Source organism: Henckelia pumila, chromosome 4 (assembly GCF_033568475.1).
Source record: "Henckelia pumila isolate YLH828 chromosome 4, ASM3356847v2, whole genome shotgun sequence".
NCBI lineage: Eukaryota > Viridiplantae > Streptophyta > Magnoliopsida > Lamiales > Gesneriaceae > Henckelia > Henckelia pumila.
The window spans coordinates 206,117,695-206,143,810 of NC_133123.1; positions in this window are offsets into that span (position 1 = coordinate 206,117,695).

The window sequence follows — 26,116 nt, forward strand, 5'->3', positions numbered from 1 at the left end:
GTGGGACTTGTCAATTTCTTGGTGACATGCTTATTTCTTGGTTCAGTAAGAAACAAACATCTATTGCTACATCTACAGCAGAATCAGAATACTTAGCCGCTGGAAGTTGTTGTGCACAATTTCTCTGGATACAACAACAACTTAGAGATTATGGTGTTGATTCATCTGAATCACCAATTTTCTGTGATAATACAAGTGCAATTGCTATCACATACAATCCGGTTCTACATTCCAGAACGAAGCATATTGATATTCGTCATCATTTCATTCGAGATCATGTTCAAAAGAAAGATGTTCGTCTGGAACATGTTTCAACCGATTTTCAAGTTGCCGATATTTTCACCAAACCATTACCCGACGCTAAGTTTTCTTATTTTCGAAATGTTCTGGGTTTAGTTGATATCGATTAAATAAATCACATGTTTAGGGGAATATCTGCTTAACACTTAATTTTTATATCTACTCGTTCCAGTACATTTAACAGATAAAGAACATAAAACTTATTACATTTCACTGATTTGTCTCATAAGCTATACGAGCTAGATCTATTCTTCTACGCATCTCATGGCTCCAGTTGATCATCCAAGTACTTAGGGAGCCTTGACCATTGCAGACGTCATCTTCAAAGAAAATGTTCTGCATTTCATCTCGCTCTGTGAGGAGAATGACAAGACGAACTCCAGAAGACTTCAAGACATCTCTAGCACGATGAGTACCTAGCATGATTTTACACCACTGCATCCTAGCACAATTTCGACGATGCATTGCCTGAGTCACCGGAGGAGGATTCGGATGAGGACAGCGAATGGAATCAAGGAAATTCTACATCCTCATTTCGCGCTCAAACACCCTTCTCCTGTATAAATCCTTCCGAATTTCATACCCTTGCTCAACAGATGGAACAACGGTGCTATTATTCTCACTTGCCATTTACTCTTACTGCTTTAAATTATGAGTTTCTAGTGTCTTGTAACTTTGCTTCTTATAGGGACAGATAAATGGATGAAAAGGCTTCAGCCACTTCAGCTTCTTTAAACGTCCAATCAACTTCTACCTATTTATTACGGGAATTCAATTTGATCTGCCTAGATCGTGATAATTCTTTTTGAGATTATCAAAACCTTTCTAATTCTCTTTGACTTTATTGCAGAAAGTTGATAAGTCGCAAAAATATTTCACAGACAACTTGTCCAATCACATTTATTTTATTTTATCTTCTGTGCTTTTTGCTTCGTAACCTTCAAAATATCATAATAATTTTTCGTCCTTTTTTTTATTAGTTCAATTTTTTTTGGATCTTTCATCTGACTTTGGATCTTTCATCCGACTAAAGATGAAACGTTTAGTTTAAACTTTTATCTGGATAAATCTTTATTTTATTCGATGCTGGTTAAGTTTTCTCTAGTATTTTTGTGTATACTCACAAGTATCAATTGCACGCACAAAACACAAAACTTATAAGATAAAACATAATATTTCTTTGCATAATTCAAAGGTAGTACATCATACTCTTCATACTAGCTTAATCCCCTAAATTTTCTCTCATTGGCCCCCAAACCCGCTTTCTCACATCAGCATACAAACGCCACCTGTTCAACCATTCCAACACAACCGGATCAAAACGCCTCCCTTTGAACTCACCTGCATTGATCAGATGAGTGAGGACCCTCACTTCCTTCCTGTACATCAGAAAGAAAACACCCTGATTCGAGAGGATCTCCTCAACACGTATGGCACCCAGCAACTCCTTGTACTTGTCCTTGCGATCCTCAAGCTCGCAAAAATCCTCATGCTTGCGTGGAGGAAATGGCGCCTGATGATACTATTGGAAAACTGTGTTCAGATCAATTAAGAATTGATACCCGGTGCAGCGGAAGTTTAAAATTTTATTTTATTATATGGAACGATTCCATATATGGGTATCAAAACTTTTATGATTAAATTTGTTCAAGTAAAAATAAAATCACAATTAAATTTTTACCTCGTCAAGCAAAGGCTTGATCGTGGACTCCAACAGAATTTAATCTGCTCTTCTTGTAAATCCCGGGAACCGATGACAGTCACGATCTAACTCCGGAATTAGGTCCACGAACGAAAAACAGAAACCCTATGATTGACTGCACTAGAAATCAATCAGAAGTTTTACGTAGAGAATAAACAGATATGATCTGTTAATTCGATTTGTAATTTTTCACAAAAATCACAAGTCGAATTTTCTCCAAAAAGGGATAGAGGATTTCGAAAATCCCCTTGAAAATTCTAGAGTGTATTTTCGAAAATTGCAATATACAATGTCTATAATTTTCGAACCCAACACCTCTATTTATAGATAATTTCTAGTTATAATTGTATCAGGACTCTAACTCCTTAAAGCCCACAATCCATAACTTAAGCCCAACAAGCCAAGCCTGTTGTTATAGAAATTAATATAAAATTCATCGTGACTCCGATTGATAAACTGATTTCACCAATGTGCACAGAAACCATTTCTGCATCTTTTAGAGTCAAGATAATTTTTCTGAATCCGAATTCAGTGATTTCCAAAAATGCCCATCCCTATGTCATTTTAGGAAATCCCACTCCCTTTAGTTAAGAAGTCCAACTTCTCTTTCATTAAATTTAACTCTTTAAATTTAACTATCTCAATGGGATTTTAGTAATCCATTACTTGTGTAACCCTCAATGGTTCAGGAATACAGCTAGCCGTGGGCTCACAACTCCTTGTGACTCGGAACAACAATTTCCGACTTACCCATCGAATCATGGTAAGAGTGCCTAGCAACATCGCCCCATGATTTCCTAGGTATTTCTGATAGTGCCTGCAAGAACCAGTAGATTTTGGTTAGCGTACAGTACGGTCCCTTCAACCAAATATCCCGATCGAATCAACAACCATTGGTGCATCGAGAGTCGTTCGAGATTCGATAACTATGCATAACATCTTGGAGATCTATTAGTGACATCGCATGTGTTACTAGGAACACCAAGTAACCTAAAACACATCATGTACTCTGGCCAGAGATTCATCACACTAATATCTCCTCAGATCGCATAGGATATCCACACTCGCGAGTATGTGGTGAATCCTTGACAACAAAGCATTGACTCCTATATGTGTCGTAACTGTACCCAATCCCGACACCTGATGACCCCAATAGAGTCGATAAACGAGTCAAAGTACAATACTAGCATATAGAGTCTCAATGATGTTTCAAGTAATAAGGACTAATGGTGTACAACCAAAACCGTGGACTTTATCCACTCGATAAGTGATAACCACTTGGAAAGTCCGAATAGGGTAGTTCGATCATTCATCATATGAATATCCATTTGCATGCTTTGAACATCTCTATGTTCCATACCAATGAAACGTGGTACTCGACATCGCAAATGCTAGTCTCAATCTCGAGCGATCCTTATCCTTATTTGCGGACGGCTCAATTGACTAGGAACTGTTTAGAATATACAATGACTATAAGATGTGTTTCATGATAGCCATCCCCATGTGCTACCACATCTTACATACATTATAGTATATTCAAGGTCTTTATCAAAACAACAATAGTATATCATAATATAACAATATGAAGAAAGATAAAGTCAATACCATTATAAAAGTGTAAATTATATTAAACAAAAGATTGTTTTACATAGAGTCATAAAATCCCTTAGCCACAAGTTGGCTAACCGGGCACCCACTCTTTCAATCTCCCACTTGCCCTAAAGCCAACTAGTCATACTACGTAATCCCATTGCTTCACGATGTTTGTCAAACAATGGTCCTGGCAAGGGCTTAGTAAGCGGATCAGCGATATTGTCTGTAGAGGCCACTCTCTCGACACTGATTTCTCCTCTTTCCACGATCTCCTGGATGATGTGGTATTTTCTTAGTATGTGTTTGGACTTCTGATGAGACCTTGGTTCCTTTGCCTGAGCAACGGAACCCGTGTTGTCACAGTACACCGGGACTGGACCAACAGCTTCAGGAATTAAACCCAACTCTTGGATGAATTTCCTTATCCAAACCGCCTCTTTAGCAGGAGCTGATGCTGCAATGTATTCTGCCTCAGTGGTGGAATCCGATATGGTGTCCTGCTTGGAACTCTTCCAAGAGATAGCACCGCCATTGAGCACGAATACAAATCCAGAGGTTGATTTCGAGTCATCCACGTCACATTGGAAGCTAGAGTCGGTATAGCCTTCCAACTTCAATTCTCTCCCTCCATAAACCATGAACAAATTCTTAGTCCTTCGCAAGTACTTAAGAATATCCTTCACGGCTTTCCAATGCATTTGACCGGGATTGGCTTGGTATCTTCTCGTGACGCTCAGAGCATAGGCCACATCCGGTCTGATAGATATCATCCCATACATGATACTACCTATGGCTGACGCATATGGCACGTGTGTCATCTTCTCTATCTCTTCGTCAGTCTTGAGACACATAGACTTGGATAGAGAAACTCCATGACACATAAGTAGATGTCCTCTCTTGGACTCATCCATAGAAAACCTTTTCAATATGGTGTCGATGTAGGTTTATTGAGTGAGTCCTATCATTCTTTTAGATCTATCTCTATAGATCTGAATTCCTAGAATATAGGATGCCTCACCTAAATCCTTCATCGAGAATCTACCTGATAACCATATCTTTGTTGACTGCAACATCCCTACATCATTCCCCATGAGTAGGATGTCATCAACATAAAGTACTAAGAATGTTACCGCATTCTTAACTACTTTCTTGTACACGCATGGTTCCTCCGGGTTCTTGATAAAACCAAAATCCTTTATCGTTTCATCAAATTTCTGGTTCCAACTTCTTGATGCTTGTTTGAGACCATAGATTGATCTCTGAAGCTTGCATACCTTATGCTCGCTTCCCATGGATGTGTATCCCTCAGGCTGCATCATATAGATCTCTTCCTTAATGTTTCCATTAAGAAATGCAGTCTTTACATCCATTTGTCATATCTCATAGTCATACCATGCTGCTATGGCAATAAGGATTCTTATGGACTTGAACATTGCGACTGGTGAAAAGGTTTCATCATAGTCAACTCCTTGTCTTTGAGTATGAGCTTTTGCCACCAATCGTGCCTTGTAGGTCAATACCTTTCCATCAGGCCCAAGCTTTCTCTTGTAGATCCATTTGCACCCAATTGGAACAATTCCATCGGGAGGATCTACTAAAGACCAAATTTGGTTAGAATGCATCGAGTCTATTTCCGATTGCATAGCTTCAAGCCATAAATTTGAATCCGCATCAGAAATTGCTTCCTTGAAGTTTCTTGGATCACATCCAATGTCGGGTTCACTTTGATCCCCTTCAAGAAGAAGACCATATCTAATAGGAGGCCTAGAAGTCCTCTCGGATCTCCTAGTAATAGGCGTGTCTTGTGATGATTCTTGAGGTGTAGGATCGCTATTTTGTATCTCGGGTTCTTCTCGAATTTCTTCGAGTTCCATCATCTTGCCTTTCTTATCCAATAAGAACTCCTTCTCCAAGAAGGTGAAATTCCTTGAAACAAACACTTTTGTTTCAGCAGGATGATAGAAATAATATCCGATTGAATTCTTCGGATACCCTAAAAAATAACATAAGGTGGATCGACTATCCAACTTATCTCCCACTGTCTGCTTTACGTAAGCAGGACATCCCCAAATCCTCAAGTACGAATACTTAGGAGCTTTACCATTTCATAACTCGTATGGTGTTTTATTTACTGCTTTAGTGTGAACGTTGTTTAACAACAATACCGCCGTTTCAAGCGCGTAGCCCCAAAACGAAGGTGGGAGCTCAGTGAAGCTCATCATGGATCGAACCATGTCAAACAAAGTTCGATTGCGACGCTCCGAAACACCATTAAGCTGAGGTGTCATAGGAGGAGTCCACTGAGAGAGAATCTCATTCTCTTTTAGATAGTCCAAAAACTCGGTACTTAAGTATTCTCCACCTCGATCCGATCGAAGTGCCTTAATACTTTTACCTAGTCTGTTTTCTACTTCAGCCTTGAATTCTTTGAACCTTTCAAATGCTTCAGACTTATATTTCATTAAATATAAATACCCATACCTAGAATGATCATCAGTAAAGGTAATCAAGTAGGTGTTGCCACATTTAGTACCAATCCTAAATGGACCGCAAACATCTGTATGGATCAAATCCAACAGATTTTGACTACGCTCAGGTTTCCCTTTGAAAGGAGATTTAGTCATTTTTCCCTTTAGACAGGACTCACAAGTAGGTAGAGAGTTAATATCAGACATATCAAACATGTCCTCTCCCACTAGCTTGTTCATCCTCCTTGAGGAAATATGACCTAGCCTAGCATGCCAAAGGTTTGCCGGGTTTTGACTATCGTCCTTCCTTTTAATTGTTGTTACCGGTTTATCAACATAATTAATTGGAACGTCTTTTAATTTTAAGCTATATAGATCGTTTTCAAGTTGTCCATTTCCAATCAAACATTCATTCTTGTAAATATTGCAAATCCCATTCACAAAATTGCAAGAAAAACCATCTCTATCAAGCATATAAATAGATATAATGTTTTTGACCAAATCCGAAACATATAAAACATCTCTCAAAAATAACTTAAAATTGTTCTGCAAAACTAAATAAATGTCTCCTATAGCTTTGGCTTCGACTCTAGAACCATTCCCGAGCCTTAGTTGGGTCTCACCCATCCTTAGCTTACGACTTCTTGTCATCACCTGCAAATCATTGCAAATGTGAGATCCACATCCAGTATCCAATACCCAAGAAGAAGTATTAAGCGAAACATTTATTTCAATGTAAAACATACCCTTTGCAGTTCGCAACTGTTCGAGGTATTCCTTGCAGTTACGTTTCCAATGATCGGGTTTCTTGCAGTAATGGCAAACGTTTTCATCTTTTGTCCCAATTGAAGCCTTGGCCTTTCCCTTCTTATTTGGTACAATCTTCTTGGGCGGGGCAGAACGTTTCTTACCCTTTCCACTTGGTCCTTTCTTAGAGTTAGAAGAGGATCCAACCAAGAGTACCGGTTTATCCTTCTTCAGTGTGGCTTCATATGTGACAAGCATATTGACCATCTCTTCAAGGGTGGCCTCTATCTTGTTCATATTGAAGTTCATCACAAAACCGTCAAACGATGAAGGAAGTGATAGAAGCAACAAGTCCGCGCTAAGTTCATGCTCCAAAGTCAAGTTGAGTGTTACCAACTTTTCAATGAGCCCAATCATGCGCACCCCATGCTCACGGACCGAAGTCCCATCTCGCATGCGGCTCGTCATGAGCTCTCTGACGGTGGCATACCTCTCTGACCTTGACTGAGCTCCAAAGAGTTCCTTGAGGTTCTTGTGAATGTCAGCAGCATTCACGGTATCCTCGAATCTCCTTTGAAGCTCATCAGACATCGAAGCCTGCATGTAGCATTTGGCCTTGATATCATGGTCCCACCATAAATCAAGTTTGGCCAACTCTTCCGGACTTGTATTAGCCGGGGCTTCCTTCGGAGCCGGCTTCTCTAACACGTAGAAAGCTTTTTCCGAAGTAAGAATAATTTTCAACTTACAGAACCATTCCATATAGTTTGCGCCAGTCAATTTGTTTTGTTCGAGAATTGAAAACAGTGGATTGCGAGAAGTCATTGTAATAGTATACTGAAAAGGAAACATACAATAATCAATGATTGTTTAATTAATTTACTAAGACATAAAATATGGCAAATTTTAATTTTATGAATTACACTCCCACTATTTTAACAATTTCACTACCCTCTAGTGAAAACGGGAAATTGTTTTCCTTAGTGAGAACATGGAGTCCAATTGACAAATCATGATCCCGAATAATATCAGCCAACCATAATTTTCAAAAGGTAGAGCCCAATTACTTCCAAAGTAACCCCCATGTTTTTACCTCATGTCCAATAAGGGCCCAATAATATGACGCCGTTCATTGTGACATGTCAAGATAACCCATCAATATTAAGTTGTGATGGACGGTCGCCATGTGGATCCCCAATAATATGAGCCAATCCCATGGGAGTTCCACCCAACTTACAACATGTTTCGATTCAATGTACAACTTTTCGACAAACGGGCCCCTCCAATAATATGAGCCGGACCGTATCCGCGGGTAGCATCTCATACATTGATCGTTGATGGAAGGTAGGAATATTTAAACAATATTTAAATTTCCTTTTTATTAATCTTGATATCAATTTTAAATCATATTTAAAATGAGGGATTTTTAATTTTGAAAATTTGTCTCATCATGCAATTTATGTATGCTTGCGGGATTCATACAATTTAGTCTAAACATGCATACATCAATAATATCATATATTATTTAAGGATGATCGATCACATTAACTAATCGACCCGTGGTTGCCAATCACGAGTCTAAGTCCAATCCTAGGTGATATGCAAGTATGCAATGCAATCCTATTACATTGTACTTCCAATTTACATTTCTTCGGTCTTCATTGTCTGCTGGGCCCACCATTTCTTCAAATCTTTGTCTCCCACTAAGTTTAATAAATTTACAATAAATTTCGATGACAAATATGGGATACATTTTTAGGGGTGAGAACGGGCCATAAACCAGGCCCACTTTTATTACATATGACTATCATATTGGGCTATAAACCAAGCCCATTAATAAACACCAACAACAATAAGACTAATGTAAATCACCTAACATACACCTAAAACATTGGTCATGGCAATCGATCATCTTTTATCCATTAATTAATTCAATAATTAAATAATTGGATAAACATGCAAAGACATCATAATTTAAAAGATAAAATCATATTTTATCTTATCCATCCATAAGATCATATCTTATCATCAATTGTACAAAAATAATTAATTTTATAAAATTTAATTTAACGGAAAAAATTTATAAATTTTCCAAAAATTCAAATTTATCCAAAAATCAATTTTAAAATTTTCGGACTCGAACAATTCGATCCGATGCCTCGTGAACCAATCAAAAACAATTTTCGATCGGATCAAAAACTAGAATTTCAAAAAAATTAAAATTTTAATTAGCAATTAAAAATAATTTTTCCGGGCTGCCCCCAAAAAGGGCCCGGGCTGGGCAGCCCGTCGCTGCCCATTGGGCAGCGACGATCGCTGCCCTGGGCAGCGATCAAATCGCTACCCATGGGCAGCGCCCAGCGCTGCCCGATTTTCCCATTAAAATTCAATTTTAAATTTTCGTTTTGTATCAAAAACCGAGGCTTAAAAATTTTGTACAATCGATTAATTTAATCGTTTGATCTGAGCAACCTGGCTCTGATACCATTGTTTGAAAACTGTGTTCAGATCAATTAAGAATTGATACCCGGTGCAGCGGAAGTTTAAAATTTTATTTTATTATATGGAACGATTCCATATATGGTATCAAAACTTTTACGATTAAATTTGTTCAAGTAAAAATAAAATCACAATTAAATTTTTACCTCGTCAAGCAAAGGCTTGATCGTGGACTCCAACAGAATTTAATCTGCTCTTCTTGTAAATCCCGAGAATCGATGACAGTCACGATCTAACTCCGGAATTAGGTCCACGAACGAAAAACAGAAACCCTCTGATTGACTGCACTAGAAATCAATCAGAAGTTTTACGTAGAGAATAAACAGATATGATCTGTTAATTCGATTTGTAATTTTTCACAAAAATCACAAGTCGAATTTTTCCAAAAAGGGATAGAGGATTTCGAAAATCCCCTTGAAAATTCTAGAGTGTATTTTTAAAAATTGCAATATACAATGTCTATAATTTTTGAACCCAACACCTCTATTTATAGATAATTTCTAGTTATAATTGTATCAGGACTCTAACTCCTTAAAGCCCACAATCCATAACTTAAGCCCAACAAGCCAAGCCTGTTGTTATAGAAATTAATATAAAATTCATCGTGACTCCGATTGATAAACTGATTTCACCAATGTGCACAGAAACCATTTCTGCATCTTTTAGAGTCAAGATAATTTTTCTGAATCCGAATTCAGTGATTTCCAAAAATGCCCATCCCTATGTCATTTTAGGAAATCCCACTCCCTTTAGTTAAGAAGTCCAACTTCTCTTTCATTAAATTTAACTCTTTAAATTTAACTATCTCAATGGGGTTTTAGTAATCCATTACTTGTGTAACCCTCAATGGTTCAGGAATACAGCTAGCCGTGGGCTCACAACTCCTTGTGACTCGGAACAACAATTTCCGACTTACCCATCGAATCATGGTAAGAGCGCCTAGCAACATCGCCCCATGATTTCCTAGGTATTTCTGATAGTGCCTGCAAGAACAAGTAGATTTTGGTTAGCGTACAGTACGGTCTCTTCAACCAAATATCCCGATCGAATCAACAACCATTGGTGCATCGAGAGTCGTTTGAGATTCGATAACTATGCATAACATCTTGGAGATCTATTAGTGACATCGCATGTATTACTAGGAACACCAAGTAACCTAAAACACATCATGTACTATGGACAGAGATTCGTCACACTAATATCTCCTCAGATCGCATAGGATATCCACACTCGCGAGTATGTGGTGAATCCTTGACAACAAAGCATCGACTCCTATATGTGTCGTAATTGTACCCAATCCCGACACCTGATGACCCCAATAGAGTCGGTAAACGAGTCAAAGTACAGTACTAGCATATAGAGTCTCAATGATGTTTCAAGTAATAAGTACTAATGGTGTACAACCAAAACCGCGGACTTTACCCACTCGATAAGTGATAACTACTTGGAAAGTCCGAATAGGGTAGTTCGATCATTCATCATATGAATATCCATTTGCATGCTTTGAACATCTCTATGTTCCATACCAATGAAACGTGGTACTCGGCATCGCAAATGCTAGTCTCAATATCGAGCGATCCTTATCCTTATTTGCGGACGGCTCAATTGACTCGGAACTGTTTAGAATATACAGTGACTATAAGATGTGTTTCATGATAGCCATCCGCATGTGCTACCACATCTTACATACACTATAGTATATTCAAGGTCTTTATCAAAACAATAATAGTATATCATAATATAACAATATGAAGAAAGATAAAGTCAATACCATTATAAAAGTGTAAATTATATTAAACAAAAGATTATTTTACATAGAGTCATAAAAGCCCTTAGCCACAAGTTGGCTAACCGGGAACCCACTCTTTCAGATACATCCGGATCTCTTCCATTTTGAACCAGAGACGCATTACCCACTTCAGGATAAATTCCTGAAGTTCTTCCTTAAATTCCTCAAGAGACAGATTAGAACTCATTTTCCTTATTTGAGTTTATAGTTTGAGTATGAAACGGAATACTCGGAAGATTCATCCGAGTGGGTATTTATAAGGAATTTATTTACTATTTATTTATTTATGTCGATATGCATTCCCAAGATAATATTAAAAAGTATTTTTTTTTACCGCGTGCTTGGCATCCCACATCAGCCGCACTTTTTGAATTTGAAAAGTCTCTTACGTCATCTGCCACGTGCTTAGCATCTTAAAAATTATCGGAAAAATGCCTCTTCTACACTTCGCATTCTTCTGAGCCCTAATTTGCTCCTTCTTCGCAAAAACAAGATTACTCGCATTTATTTTTTGATTTGCAGGACAAAGATGACGCCCATTACCCAAAACTTTCTTCTCATCGATTTTCACACAACATTCGATCTGACAGATCAAGGATTGGTGGATATGTTCATAACGATTAAAGCATCTGGGCTGCGGAAATTTCTCGAAGGCGGGAAATTGCTTTACAAGCAAGCTCTACCCAAATTCTTTTAGACTGCCAAAGTTGAAGACGACTCCATCTCTGCAAGTCTTGGTGGAGAATCTGTCCGCATCACCTCTACCCTTTTCACTTCGTCATTTGATTTGCCGAGACAGGGTATAACTGATTTCTCATCAATCTCTGCTGAAACAAAGAAGCAGATGAAGAACATGTACTCCTTGACAAACAAGCCAATTCGCATTCCGTGCAATAAGAAGGAATTGAAGATGGAATTCAGGATTCTGCACGATATTGTGGCCAAATCTCTTCTGGCCAAAGCAGGTTCTTTCGATGCAATTACGTCTGAGAAATTTGATGTTATGGTTGCTATATCTGCTGGTATTACCGTAAATTGGTCAGTTGTTCTGTTCAATATTTTATCTGCTATGATAACTACACCTACATAACAATCTCAAGGATTTGCAGTTCAAATCGGAGATATTCTGAATGATCTGAATGTCCATCTGGGACCCTCGTCTGCACTTCATCCGCACAAGACTTTAAATGAAAGAGCCATTAATGTATACAAAGCTAAACAGCTGATTATTTTCAAGCATGGTTCATCTCACTCGGATAAGATTGAAGACTTAACGCTCCAGGATGAATCTAAATCATTGGCCATCACATCAACAAAGGAAGCTATGCCTACAAGGAGAACATTTCCTAGAAGGAAGACTATCGCAAAGAGAAAAATTTTAGCAATTTCATCTGAGTCCGAATCTTCTGAATCAGATCAAATTACTACTGCTGTCATCATTCCACCTCATCCGCAGAAAAGAAGAAGAATAGTCAGGATTCCTCGGATTCCAATGCCTATTCCATCTGCACCAGTTCCAGCTATTCCTCTCTCTATGGTAGAAGATGTTGTTCCACCAGTGACTCAACTTAATGTATCCATGCTTCAGTCCGGATTCTTCAAACAGCCTAATGATGTACCAAATCTACTGTCAAACATTCAAAGGATTATTGATCTGACTGCTGAACACATTATCAAAAATGTGGATCTAAAAATGAAGTCGTTTGACAGATGGGTCTTTCATCGGACTGAGGATCATTTCATCAACATCAAGGAATTGAACACACTGGACAAAATTGCAGTCCTTGAAGATAAAATTCTTGAATGGGCTGAAACAAGAATGGTGTCTAGAGCCTTGAACAGAAGAGAGTTTGTTCAACTTAGGCTACGGGAAAGCACTCTTCGACACATCATTCGAACACAGAGAGCCAAGTTCAATCCAACCAGTCCGAATATTTTTGATAAGACCACCGCATTTAACCAACTGGAGAATGATGCTAATCTGATGACAACAAATGCTCAACTTATGAGACAAGAATTTTTCCATCAGAAGCACCAGTCAGAGTTCAACCTTCATCTTCAGCTCATCCGGCTGAAACAGATGAACTATCTCTGATAGATGAACTCACTCTCTCTGCCGAACCAATCGATGTGAGCATTTTATCAGCTAAGGATACTTCTGTTCCAGAAGAGTCATTAATCATTGATGTTGTTCCCACAGATCAGTCTGCTCAGGAATTTCAATACAAGGAACCACTGATTCCTCCGATCTCTGAAGATGTGTCAGCTGATCGATCTTTCAATAGAGAACAGCCTGACTCTTCTGTTCCTCCTGACCTTTCAACCACTGAGAAAGAAATAGAAGTACCACTAGCTGCATCTATGGTTCTCAACACTCCACCAGTTGAAACTATTATCTTTGGTAAAGAACAAGTTGCAGATGAATTGCAAATGGATACCTCTGTTCCGAATGATTCCCATATTGAAGATATCATCATGGACTCTCCAGAACGAACAAAGACCTCTGCTATTGATCCGCACACAGCATTGGTACCATTTGTTCCAATGGAAGAACAAAGTTGTCTCTTATCTGACGAGTCTCTGATGATAGATCCTTCTGAGCAATTGGTAATGGATTTGCCTCCTATCTTTGAGATAGTTAAAACTGATCTTATTCATAGTATATTCAGGCCTATTACCATTATGTTCAAAGACAAGTTGGATCTTCCATCTAGATCTCTCTCAGCGATTTGCATCACAGACCCAGAAAGAACATCCGAGCTTATGAAGGACATTACCCTTACACCTCCTGTTGCTTCTGCTTCACTACTTCAAATTAGTGCTTCTACTTCTACTGACGCCACTGAAGCTCGTCTCTCTCATCCGGTTGACATCAGACCAGATCAACACTTGGCTAATTCACTCACTCAACTCTCTACTATAGTCGGTGAACTGCAAGCTAATCAGCTGCAAACTTCTACTGAGCTGCGTGATTTCAAATCACATGTGCTGACAATGGTAAACAACATTAGTGAATCTGTTCTGCATGTCCGAAAGCAACACACTGAAGAATATATAAATATTCTTTGGAAGCTTGAAGGTATCGAAGCCTCCACTGAAGCTCACACCAAACAGATTCATGACACTTTTGGTACTCAGCTCACAGTTATTCTAGATCTTTTATCTGAGGGTGGTGCTACCAAAAAGGGGGAAAAGGCTAAAGGCAAGGGAACGAAGTAAAATTTTCAGTTCAGAAGAAAAGCAGAGACAAGTAGATCTGAAGAATTAATTTTTGACATTTATTTTGTCTAAAATTATTATTTGATCTATGACAGAAAATTTTAGAAAATATTTTCGATCTATCATCTTCATCATATTTTTTATCCGAATATTAACTTGGTTTTGACATCACCAAAAAGGGGGAAATTGTTGGAGATCAAACTCTAGAATTTCGGTGATTACAAAGTCAAAACAAAACCAAGTAAATAAATTAATCGGACTCATAAAATATTAAAGACTAAAGATTTCTACGAAAGTTGCCAGATCAAAGTATCGTGATTAAACCAAGATACAGATCAAGCTTCACAGATCTTATTACACCGGATCGATTGACACAAGACCAAATGGTCAACAACCAGATCGAAGCTTCATCAGGAATCTATCCGTTGCTGTAATTGAAGAAAACGACAAAATCATTTAATGAGAATTTGAACGTTGATCGGCCTTCGCTTTAAGTCAAGATTTGTGAGCTATTTATGAGATATGCTGGCAGCCCAGTATCAGAAATTATTGGCGGCTCGCTGTCTACTTTTGGAAACTATAAATACTCAAGCATTTCGAAGATTCAAGACAAGGAGACCAAGAGTGAAAATTACAAAGCAATCAAATTCAAAGTCAAAAAAGCCTTCACTCAATATACCAACTCAGATACTTATTTCATCAGATCAAAGTCTCGATATTCTGAGTTAGAACACAACACAGATCGATCAAGCTCAAAGATACACTTCAAATCGATCCAGATCAAAGCTACAGCTTCCCAGTTCAAACCATCGAAGCATACTCCGTTGCTTCATCTTGTAAACTCTAAGTAGAAAATTTGTTCTACTTAGAGTTAGAGTATTGCTAGGAGTTCCTATCAAAGGATTGATTGGATTGGATTTGAACAAAGGAATTGTATAAGTCAAAGTCTTCTAGTGGAATCCTTCTGGAAACAGAAGAAGGGGTGACGTAGGAGAATTCATCTCCGAACATCCAGAAACAACTCTATCTCTTTACTGCAATTATTTCATTTCATTTGCATTAGTACTATTAGGCATTCAATCTGTGAGGAAGATTATTTCCGCCTGACTTGCTCAGATCTTTCGAACAGATCAAAATTTTTAAGCAAACAAAACTTCTGTCTGACTCTTACAAATCAGATCGAAGTACTCGCAAAATTTTATATTGTGTATTAACCCCCCCCCCCCCTACACATATTTCGATCCTAACATATTCAACATTTTATGGCACCAGTAAAAGTGTTCGGCCATGGTTTCGCAAATACACAAATTTGAAAATTTTAAGAATTAGCTACATAAATTTTATTTATCGGGTTTAAAAAGGATAAATAATTTAAAATATTTGAGCACCTATACTCTAAAGGAATTTAAAGCAACTAGATTCAAGAAATTAAAATCAATACTTAAATATTTTGATGTCACATCGATAACTAAAATATTTAAAAAATAAACAGGCCGATTAAATTAAAATAATTTAAACAAACTTGACGAACGATTAAAAGTCATTCAAATAAATACACAAGCGGAACAAAATCTTTAAAATGATTTGTACAATTAAAATGAATTTAAATAAATATGCTAGACATTTAAAATAATTTAAAATGACTAACCACTAAAATTAAGTTATTTGAAATAAATAAGTTGGGCAATCAAAATATTTAAATAAATAAGCTTAATAGTTAAGATCATTTAAATGCGTAAACTAAATAATTAAAATCATTTAATAAGCATGGTTAAACCTTTAAAATCTTTAAAACAAATAAGTAGTTAAATAAAATAATTTAAACGAGTAAAATCAAACCATTAAAAGAATTAATTTAATAGTTAGTAAAATAAAATCCTTTAAATAAATAATTAATATTTTATTGACACGTAATTTAAATAAAAAAAAATTAAATCGATTTAAATTAAAAATAATAAATCCTAATATTTATTAAATTTAATGCATGCGGTTTAGTAGATTAGATTTTTAGGTGTTACACTGCATGCATGACATGTGTCTCGGCCAGCTCTTCGGACCGTCCGAACGGGACTTTGGATCGTCCGATCTCAAGTATTATGTCATCCTTGACATCACCACTTTGGACACCTGGCTTGGCTACTGTTCGGACCGTCCGTACCTCTACTTCGGAGCATCCGAACTCTGATTCTTAGTCAATCAAATAATTCCTTATCTTATCCGGTGGAGATCAGACCGTCCGATCCTAGTTCAGAGCGTCCGAACTCGGCCCATCCGAATTGGTTCAAGGCCTCCGAACTCAACCCCTTTGGACAATCCGATCCTAAGTTCGGAGCCTCCGATCCTTCCAAAGACTTTGAATCCTTCCGGCTATTTTCAAGTGCTCTGAATCCATTTTCGAATCCCTTAAACCATTTTGGAAATCCCTTAATCATGTTTTACGTAATCTAAACATGATCACTTGATTAATTATCGATTAATCATTATTTTCGGGTACAGGTTACTACATTCTCCCCCTTAAAATATTTCGTCCTCGAAATCTAGGGTAAATCTCGAGAACGTACTGTAGACCCTTCTTGAATGTTTGGTCGAATATATTTCGACAGAATCAGTCTCTTGTCACAATTCCACAAGACTATTGATACTGAAATTCATCAGCATCTTCAAACTCATCAGTTTGGCTCTCGTAGAAATTGAAAACTGCTGTGCTACTTGATGAAAGTCAAACTATTTTGACACTAATGTATCCCAACACTGATACACCTTCATTATTTAAAGCGAATCTCTAAAATATTATTCTACCGAGTTGACACTCGCACAATCGTATCTCGCCACCAGAAATATCTTATAGAATGACATTGGTTCCTCGATATTTGATTTCCGTACCGAAATCAATCATGTCTATCTATGATTGAATCAAAAGATAGTTCACAAGTAACCACTAGGCACGGATCTCGCACCAATCGTACTACCATGATCTCACTGGTCAAATCGAACACAAACACTTGCTTGAAAAAATTTACCATCCCAAGTGAATCTTATATAAACGAACCCATACTGTAACCTATCTGTCTTGTGACATTCATCGAATCACTAACTAGATCTATTCATCTAGTAGTTCTCGAAACTCTCAGGCAGAATACCCATAGTTTGGAAACACTCTCCCAACACCATTTTGTTACATCAAAATAGGTATTACTCTATAAGCGAATCCATTTGACGCAGCTATACTTTAACGTAACTGTTTATAACGCTCACTAAACTGGGTAACCTTCTTGTAATCCTCTGAAGCACAAACAAGCTCTCAGAGAAATGTTGGAAACTCAATCAACCATGTCTAGTACTAACAATAGTTCACGTCTCTCAGTATAACTTAACATTGTGTCCTGATGAAAATTATCATCGCTTGACAACTATCTTCGTAAGGTCAATCATTAATCAATGATCTGAGAAGGCATCTAGAATCACATGCTGCCAGGGTAAGATTCTCATCTATGAGGAACTACGTCGTCTCGATCACAGGCTGGTCACCTATGACTCTCAATCAATGGATTAGTCAAACCTTTTTGGTACTACCCTAATAGCAAAACTAACTCTATATGGTTCAACTATCGTTGGACATCCTCTTGGTATCTATACTCCTTGCTATAATTGTGCAAATATCGAGACTAAGGAAAATTCCCTCCGCAATGCCCAACTGGAACGAACGTTATACAGTACACCGACATATGGTAATGCTTCCTATTTCGTCTCGAAACTCAACAGTCATTCGCACCTGATATAACTCATCCCTGAGTCTCCGCTGAAAACCATCATCGTTAATCACAACATCGCAAGGTCACACCAACTGATCTCAAAGAAATCTAATCCCAACGGATTCTATGATTTTGCTAATTCAGTCTTTGCTGAAATGCATCAGCCGTGCCAACAAATTGGAATGACTAAGATTCCTGGTGAACACGTCATCTTTGGTACTATCGCAAGTCATCAATTTCCTAATTTCTCTAGGAATACGCCTAGCGCTAACATTCTTGAAATAACATTCATTATACATCACCTATCCGACTATTGTCTCATGATGGAATACAACAACCTTAACAATCAGTCTTCACTGATGTGACTCATTAAATGGGATGAACAAAATTGCTTCATCTCTATCTTACCAAATCCTCTGCCTTAGCGGCAATCCTGTTGGCTAGTGAGTCAATCCTGATTGATTCTAATATCTCAATGGTACAGCACATCAGAAACATACAGGGAGATAAATGACAACAATTACGCCAAACCAAAAACCACAGGTCTCAGCTGCTGTCTCATCTCGCAACCCAAAACAACTGATGCTTATCCTGCTAATGCCCATATAAAATCAATCAGTGACCGGATCACAACTCAAGGACATCTCATGAGAATATCACTGGAAAAATCCGAGCAAAGTACTCAATTATCAGTCCCCGAAACTGTCATGCACTAACAGCACGAAACAACTGCGAAATCCCATTTTCGCAACCTGGGTCAACCATTGGTAATTCTAAGCAATGTTCAGATCAAGTTTGTCTCTTCCTAACAAAAAGGTACTATCCAAAAACATTACTAAATCCCAATGTTTGTTCTTGCCGATGATAATTTTAACCAAGCTATCAGGCTAATCATGATCATAAGAGTCAAACTATAACCACTCCTCGTGATCTGAAGAAAATAAAAAGTTTTGTTTCCTGCATTCCTAGATATATCTAAACGACTAAAGAACTCCCGAATGCACTTGAATCGCATTATCGCTTTGAGGCATTACCAAAGATCAAACTCCTAAGCATATCGGCTCATAACACTGTCCTAAGTACCTCTCGATTCGCTATACCCCGAATCAACACGAATTGTACTTAAACCCCGAATGATAATGTTGGTCCACTGCTATTCATGCTCAGCTGATCCAAATCGATCATTCTAGGCAATCACTTGCCAACTATGGATAACTTTTATGGCTCGATCGACGATCCTGATCTTACTGCCACAAGTTTCTAATTCCAAATATTTGGAATCATAAGAATCACACTTGATTCACATTCCTATTTTTGGGAAAACAGACGATAGCTAAGAACAGTCTATTGGCACAAGTCCCGCGCCATTCCAAAACTACCATCCACTGTGTTTGTCCATACGAACGAAAACCACGACGGATTTAACCTAAAACAATTTTCTCGATCTATCAACCTATATCATTTCTATCACAAGGAAATCCTACACTTCATCTCTAAAGACATCAGGCGATACTCCGCGTAGTCACTGGTAGAAATCCGTCTAACTATTATATTAACTCCTCTAGTAATATCCCAAAAGGTCAAAACTTATCTGTTCAGAACAATCACTCATCAAGGAAATTCCTCCAAGACTGATTCTGACAATAGAAATCTCAAACCAATATCTCTGACAAAAAGACAAAAGATAAATAATCCTCGGATAACAAACCCGGTATCTATCCTCACCAAAGTTTTACCCTGCTGTGACTGCTACCAAAAAATCTCTAGACTGAGATAGCCTCCATAACAGCACCTGGAACATAAAGCCTCCAGTTAACCACTGAAGTGATGAAAACTCCCAGAATAAAATCGGCTAAGGGTCTCGCCTCCTCACGTATAGTCCCGATCACAGTCCAAAACTCTTGGTATTACTCGACCCTGGTGCTAAGAAGAAACCCATTATCTCATGGCAATAACTAAATAAGGTCAAAACAGCCCACTGTTCTAAGAAAAACAACCTAGAACAATACCCATGCCCCGGATGAATCACCTCATCCCTGGCACTAACCATAGACTAATTAGGTCAGCCTAGGAAACATCTAGAATCAGTCAACTAAAAACATGCAATAACCCCTGCAAGTCACTATATTAACCTCAAGATTTCCAAAAATTAATACACATGTATCATTGCTTCTAGTCATGTACATTTCTTATTAAAATCCCATGTAATAGAAAATCACTAAAATCCAAATACATTTGAAAGATGTACAATAACACTTGAAATGATACAACTAGTGTCTAAAATCACTAATACAGATGATTTAATACTTACAACTGAAATAATGTTTACAGCAAAACATAGTATTCAAATACATTTAAATCATCGTACTATTCTTGATTTTGAGCATGAAGTTTCTCATCTGTCCGAGCATCAATACAAGCATACTTTGACAGATGTATTTATTCACGCCTCAAACCTAGAGATTCTTATTACTCGATCGGGTATGTCACTGTTATATGTGCAACTCTCGATGGATGATATAAGATCTCTATGACAATATCTCCAACTGCTTGTGGAGAATTTTCAGAGGAGTGCGATCTTGGCTGAACGGTATGGATGCAAGAATCAAATGTGTCCCAACCAATCCCCTGCCACTGCCTCTGACATCCGGTACTCGATCCAAATCTAGGATCCACATGAGTCGAAATCTTGATAACTCGAACACGATGCTTCGTTCCTGTCTAAATTTGTTGGATTCCTATAAGTCAAATCTTTAAAAATCCTGCTGATGATAATAGTCTTCGGGCAACCTAAATGTCTCATCATCATCACATTTAAGGTCTCGTCATACCTACAAGGATCACCAAAATCTTTAGCACTATATCCCAAAACCTTATTACATGCTCTGATACCAATAAATGTAGTGACCCTAACCCGGATCCAATACTAATCAGAGTTTAAAACTTAAATAAGCATGCAATAAATATAATCAGAGATATGCGGCGAAAACTTAAATAAAAACTGTACCAGTAGAATACAATCGGTAAATAAAATCTCATTAATACAACCCAATTGAAATAAATCAATTGATCCTAGCTATTACTCCTGTAGCTCTGCTTGGTCACCACCTAATCCCAAGTCCTGGTGGAACACCTGCAACTGCCATGTCGAATGGGGTGTCCAGACAACACAAAAAATACTGGACGTGAGCACTAAAGCTCAGTACAAAAGTATGAATATACACATGCTATGAATGCAAATACAAACGCATATGAAAGGGTACCGGGAACCTATCATAGATAGAACAGTGCTAAGTCAAAGACGTCATGGTATGTAGCATGTTGTGCCGTCACATAAGGAGGTGGATCCCATACCATAAAAATCGTTGACATAACCGGATCCAAATCCATGGAATCCATCCACTAACATATACGGGGCTAAGCAACCCCTACTACGGCTATGCAATCAAGGCATAAAGCTCAACCTGTCAATGCATGCAGCATATTATCCGTGGCATAACAAATGCACATATAATCAATGCCACGTAAAACATGCAAACATAGAATATGTATATTCTACCACACTATCTCGGATAATACATTCGTACCTTACTAAAGGAAGTTCTATAAGCATCCCTCTAGATTCCAATCCTACCATCAGCTTTTCAATGCAAAGTACCCATGCATCATTACCCATGCTCTAAAAGCCTTAAGCTATTGCATACTCTTAAATATTTTTAGAAAGCCAAAGCTATGCCTGCGTTCGTCGACAGCCCGCTGATGGCGACTACCCTACAACGTGGCCACAACCCTGCTGCAGCTCCGCGGCTTCGAGCACAGCTCCGCTACTTGAGCATTGCTTCGCTACTATATCAGACACTGTTTGACTATCTAAAATATATTTTCTACTACAACTCTAAAATAAGAGTACCCAAAGCCCTAAAATAGAGTTACGTGGGCAAAGGAGAGAAGTTCTGAGCATATGAAATATGAGCCCCTCGTCCCATATTTTTAGACATGGGTTCGGACCATCCGAACCCCCATTCGGATCGTCCGGTCCCTACATGCATGACATGTGTCTCGGCCAGCTCTTAGGACCGTCCGAACGGGACATCGGATCGTCTGATCTTGAGTATTATGTCATCCGTGATGTCACCACTTCGGACACCTAGCTTGGCTGCTGTTCGGACCGTCCAAACCTCTACTTCGGAGCGTCCGAAGTCTGATTCTTAACCAATTAAATAATTCCTTATCTTATCTTATCCGGTGGAGATGGGGCCGTCCGATCCTAGTTCGGAGCGTCCGAACTCTGCCCATCCGAACTGGTTTAGGGCCTCCAAACTCAACCCCTTCGGACTATCCGTTCCTGAAGTTCGGAGCCTCCGATCCTTCAAAAGACTTGGAATCTTTCTGGCGATTTTCAAGTGATCTGAATCCATTTTCGAATCCCTTAAACCCTTTTGGAAATCTCTTAATCATGTTTTACTTAATCTAAATATGATCACTTGATTAATTATCGATTAATCATTATTTTCGGGTACGGGTAACTACAATGTGTGTGTGAGAGAGGTTTGAAAGTGCTACTCAAACAACTTATACAAGTGTTACTTTACTTATTACTACTTTTGTACTACACACACTAAGTCCCTAAAAAATCCTTATGTTTGAAAATTCAAGAATTGAACTAAATAATTTAAATTTCACTTTCCGGGTTTTAAAATGCTAAATTTTTTTGAAAAATTCTAAAATAGGCTTAAAAATGCCTCAAAGGCGATTTTGGTCACCCGAAAAATCTTTAAAATAAAAAATTTGTTTATTCTCCTTAATTCCTCACAAATCTTAATTCTTGCAAAATCTAAGAATTACCGCCGAGATCCACCGTCATCTCATGCTAGAACCGAAAGCCACAGAACCCAAGAATCTCAAGGATAATTAGCTTAAGCAATTAGGCAGAATAACTCTTAAAAGAATTTAAAGCAATTAAATCTCTGAAATTAAAATTATAAATATTTAAGCGAAATAGACATGTAATCCAACTTATGGAATTTTAGACGCTATAATTTCACAGAACTCAAGAATTCTTTTAAATCAATATTTAAACATTTTGATGTCACAACGATATAATAGACATTTAAATAATAAACATAGCGATTAAAATAATTTAAATAAAATAGTTGAACATTTAAAAGTCAATTAAATAAATACACAAGCTGAATTAAAAAAAAAATCTTTTAAACAAATTAGACAATCAAAAGTCCTTAAATAAATAATCTAGACATTTAAAATTATTTAAATAACTATCCAATAAACTTAAGTCATTTAAATAAACAAGCGGGACAGTTAAAATCATTTGAATAAGCAAGCTTAAACATTTAAAATCATTAAGACGAATAAGTTGTATAATAAAATCATTTAAATAAATAAAATTAAACAATTAAAAGCATTAATTAAATAGTTATTATAATAAAATCATTTAAATAAATAATTAACATTTTATTAATTCATAAATAAATAAATGATTTAAATCAATTAAACTTAAAAATAATAATCATAATATTTATTTATTTTTATGCATTCGACTTAGTAAATTGGATTTTAGGCGCTACATAAAGAGTGAACAAAAAAGTGATATGACCATTGAAAAGAAATAAAATAAAAAAATAAAAATTAGAGACCAAAATAAAGAGTGTACAAAATAGTGAGATGACATTGGAGAGAAAAAAAAGAGAGAAAATAAAATGAGAAAAAAGACAAAAAAAAAAAAAAAAAAAACATATATGACCCAAAAGAGTGAGATTGAGAAAGTTTGGGGTTTGAATAAACCTCTTAAATTACTTTTGTATAAAGAGATTTTATCTCATTGTCATGATATAACCGGTTCAATCCCGAGCATCGTTCTTTTTTCTTTTCAAGATTTTGGAGTTGTATCAATGAGGAGGCAAAAGAGTTACAATATTAATTGTTTGATCTACAAAAATTTGACCAGACAGAAGGTGAGGTTGAAGACTTGAAAGTTACACTCTCTGGGAGGTATGATTTAGCTTCAAATCTCAAATAAAAATCCAATGCCAATTTTTGAAGGTATAAACTTAATTCTAAATTGCATGGATTTAATTACTTTGTATAAAAATTTTTGAATGTGCTATCTATGAAATATGTTTTTATTTCATATTATGATTTCAAGTTTCTTGAATTGGTGATATTAAAATATTGGTTGATTTGGTTTATATTGATGTGTGTGAATGATGCATGAGTTGTATAAATGAAATTTTTTATCTTTTTGAGTTTTTAGTCATGTCTTTTGGACTAACTAATGCACTTGACACTTTCATGAGATTGATGAGTCATGTTTTGCATGCACATATTCGTAAATTTGTTGTGGTATACTTTGATGATATCTTAGTATATAACATTGGATGAGCATGTTGAATATTTGATACTTGTGTTAATCACACATAGAGATGTAAATTTGTATGCTAATTTAAAGGAGTGTATATTTTGCACAAAAAAACTTGTTTTACTTGTTATTATTGTGAGCTCTCAAGGAGTGTGATTTAATGATGAAAAAGTAAGTGCTATTCGATATTGGTCAACGCCTACTACCATTGGTCAAATTCGAAGTTTCCATGCAAGCTTCTATAGGGGTTTGTAAAGGATTTTAGCACTTTGGCGGCATCGATGACTACGGTGATAAAGATGAATGTCCCGTTCTATTGGGGCAAAGAGCAAGAGAATTATTTTAATATCATTAAGCAAAATTTTATTAATGTTCCTTTAATTTTTTTGCATGATGACTGCGGTGATAAAGACGAGTCCCGTTTTATTGGGGCAAAGAGTAAGATAAGTCTTTTAACATCATTAAGCAAAATTTGATTAATGTTTCTTTTCTTTTTTCATGACTTTACTTATGCCTTTGAGATTGAATGTGATGCATCAAGTGTAGGTATTGGAAGATAATTGATTCAAAGAAAAAAAATGCATGATTCATACTCAACCATATAAGTTGCAACGGTTGAATGAGATTACATGGAGGTGAAGGTGAACAAGCAAGGTAATGAAAATAAGGTAGTTGATGCACTATCACGAAAGTATGTACTTATAACTACGTTGGACTTAAAGTTTTTCGGGTGTGAGAATGTTAAGGAGTTGTATGCATTTGGATAGTGATTTTAAAAATATATTTGAGATATGTTTGTGTAGTCTTCATTATAAATTTTATATGAGCAATGGTTACTTGTTTAAAGAGGATAAAATTTTCGTTCCATGTTCATCATTGAGTGAGTTACTTGTTGAGATAGCCCACAATATATGTTGTTGTTTGACATGTGGACAAATCCGAAGAAATGACTATTTTGCATAAATATTTGTTGTGGCTACACATGAGGAGAAGTCTTGATTGGAGTTGCAAGAGGTATACTGCATGTAGACAAAGAATTCTTATGGCACAATTTTATAATTTGAATAAATCACTTCTAATTCCTAGAGCACAATGGTTGTATATATCTATGAATTTTGGATTAACTAGGTTTAAGAGGGTAAGAAATTTGATTTATGTCATACTCAATGGGATTTTGATCATATTTTTGCATGCTAATGGTGTCGAGGTATTTATCTTGTGCATGAAATTTTTTTTGATTTTTGATCTTTTTATGAGAGAGCAAGGTACAATAATTGATGAGGAGAAGTTGGACAAATTGGATCATAAAGCTTATAAGGAGAAAATACGAGGTAAGTGTATTGTCGATAAGATCAATTTTGATGTTACTAATCTTTCTTTATTTGATGTAGGTAACAAGCAAGATTTGAAAACAAATCTTTTTCAAGAAGGAAAATATGATGCGATCATGGATAGCTCTCGAATCAATCAAGCTAAGAAGAAATGAGATCCGCTAGAGTTGTCGCAAGGTCCAACAATGAGGGGATGGAGCAAGATGTTAAACGTTTCAAGGATTCACAATGAATTATCAAGAAGTGTCTAACAAATGCCATTAAAACTAGAAGGATTTGGATAGCATTGCAACAAAGTTGGAGGGCGTTTTAACATGATTTGAGTGCAATAAGATCAAGG